Genomic DNA, 2,500 nt, shown 5'->3' with positions numbered 1-2,500 from the left:
AACCCTGAGGAACATTAACCTACAGAGGGATCTGGGCGTGCGGGTCCACACTTCCCTAAAAGTGGCAACACAGGTGGCCAAGGTGATTAAGAAGGCATTTGGCGCGCTCACCTTCATCAGCCGGGGCATTGAGTACAGGAGCTGGGAAATCCTGTTGCAGCTGTGTAAAACCCTGGTTAGGCCGCGTTTGGAGTATTGCGGGCAGCTCTGGTCACCACATTATCAGAAGGACGAGGAGGCTTTGGAGAGAGTTCAAAGAAGGTTCACCAGGATGCTGTCGGGTCTCGAGGGTGTCGGCTATGAGGAGGGGTTGAATAAACTCGGATTGTTTTCACTGGAAAGACGGAGGCTGAGGGGTGACCTGATAGAGGTCTGCACAATTCTGAGAGGCACAGACAGGGCGGATAGTCAGAGGCTTTTCCCCAGGGTGGAAGTGTCAGTTCCAGGGGGTCACAGGTTCAGGGTGAGAGGGGGAGTTTAAGGTAAGGTTTTCACACAGAGAGGGGTGGGTGCCTGGAACTCGCTGCCGGAGGATGTGGAGGAAGCAGCACATTGGCGACATTTTAGAGGCATCGGGATGGGCCCGTGAACAGGGAGGAAATCGATACGGACCGAGGAAGGGCAGGAGGGTTTCTTTCGTTCGGGCATCATGATCAGCACGGGCTAGGAGGGCCGAAGGGCCTGTTCCTGCGCTGTACTTGTCGTTGTTCTTTTGGAAGTTGCAATGGTTCTCTGCCTTGGCACCCCCCCCCCCCCCCCCCCCCCCCCTCCGCCTTCTGATGATGTTAATCTCTCTCTCTCTCTGTCCGTCTCTCTCTGTCCGTCTCTCTCCGTCCGTCTCTCTCTGTCCGTCTCTCTCCGTCCGTCTCTCTCCGCCCGTCTCTCTCTGTCCGTCTCTCTCTGTCCGTCTCTCTCTGCACGTCTCTCTCTGTCCGTCTCTCTCTGTCCGTCTCTCTCTGCACGTCTCTCCCTCTCTGTCCGTCTCTCTCTGTCCGTCTCTCTCTGTCCGTCTCTCTCTGTCCGTCTCTCTCTGTCCGTCTCTCTCTGTCCGTCTCTCTCTGCACGTCTCTCCCTCTCTGTCCGTCTCTCTCTGTCCGTCTCTCTCTGTCCGTCTCTCTCTGTCCGTCTCTCTCTGTCCGTCTCTCTCTGTCCGTCTCTCTCTGTCCGTCTCTCTCTGTCCGTCTCTCTCTGTCCGTCTCTCTCTGTCCGTCTCTCTCTGTCCGTCTCTCTCTGTCCGTCTCTCTCTGTCCGTCTCTCTCTGTCCGTCTCTCTCTGCCCGTCTCTCTCCGTCCGTCTCTCTCCGTCCGTCTCTCTCCGTCCGTCTCTCTCTCTCTGTCCGTCTCTCTCTCTCTGTCCGTCTCTCTCTCTCTCTGCCCGTCTCTCTCCGTCCGTCTCTCTCTGCCCGCCTCTCTCTGCCCGTCTCTCTCTGCCCGTCTCTCTCCGTCCGTCTCTCTCCGTCCGTCTCTCTCCGTCCGTCTCTCTCCGTCCGTCTCTCTCCGTCCGCCTCTCTCCGTCCGTCTCTCTCTGTCCGTCTCTCTCTGCCCGTCTCTCTCTGCCCGTCTCTCTCTGCCCGTCTCTCTCCGTCCGTCTCTCTCCGTCCGTCTCTCTCCGTCCGTCTCTCTCCGTCCGTCTCTCTCCGCCCGTCTCTCTCTGCCCGCCTCTCTCTGCCCGTCTCTCTCTGCCCGTCTCTCTCTGCCTGTCTCTCTCTGCCCGTCTCTCTCTGCCCGTCTCTCTCTGCCCGTCTCTCTCTGCCCGTCTCTCTCTGCCCGTCTCTCTCTGCCCGTCTCTCTCTGCCCGTCTCTCTCTGCCCGTCTCTCTCCGTCCGTCTCTCTCCGTCCGTCTCTCTCCGTCCGTCTCTCTCCGTCCGCCTCTCTCTGCACGTCTCTCTCTCTCTGTCCGTCTCTCTCTCTCTGTCCGTCTCTCTCTCTCTCTGCCCGTCTCTCTCTGCCCGTCTCTCTCTGCCCGTCTCTCTCTGCCCGTCTCTCTCTGCCCGTCTCTCTCTGCCCGTCTCTCTCTGCCCGTCTCTCTCTGCCCGTCTCTCTCTGCCCGTCTCTCTCTGCCCGTCTCTCTCTGCCCGTCTCTCTCTGCCCGTCTCTCTCTGCCCGTCTCTCTCTGCCCGTCTCTCTCTGCCCGTCTCTCTCTGCCCGTCTCTCTCTGCCCGTCTCTCTCTGCCCGTCTCTCTCTGCCCGTCTCTCTCTGCCCGTCTCTCTCTGCCCGTCTCTCTCTGCCCGTCTCTCTCCGCCCGTCTCTCTCCGCCCGTCTCTCTCCGCCCGTCTCTCTCTGCCCGTCTCTCTCCGTCCGTCTCTCTCCGTCCGCCTCTCTCTGTCCGCCTCTCTCTGTCCGTCTCTCTCTGCCCGCCTCTCTCTGCCCGTCTCTCTCTGCCCGTCTCTCTCCGCCCGTCTCTCTCTGCCCGTCTCTCTCCGTCCGTCTCTCTCCGTCCGCCTCTCTCTGCACGTCTCTCTCTCTCTGTCCGTCTCTCTCTCTCTGTCCGTCTCTCTCT

General features: G+C 60.3%; 1 protein-coding gene across 1 annotated transcript in view; it reads left to right on the top strand.

The window, feature by feature from the left end:
- Nucleotides 1–2,500, top strand: part of LOC140400181 (reticulon-3-like) — an 88,895-nt gene that overhangs the window by 72,360 nt on the left and 14,035 nt on the right. The window lies entirely within an intron of this gene.

This window comes from Scyliorhinus torazame, chromosome 24, assembly GCF_047496885.1.
Source record: "Scyliorhinus torazame isolate Kashiwa2021f chromosome 24, sScyTor2.1, whole genome shotgun sequence".
Lineage (NCBI taxonomy): Eukaryota > Metazoa > Chordata > Chondrichthyes > Carcharhiniformes > Scyliorhinidae > Scyliorhinus > Scyliorhinus torazame.
The sequence above is the reverse complement of the archived record's forward strand: the minus strand, read 5'-3'. Positions and strand labels throughout refer to the sequence as shown.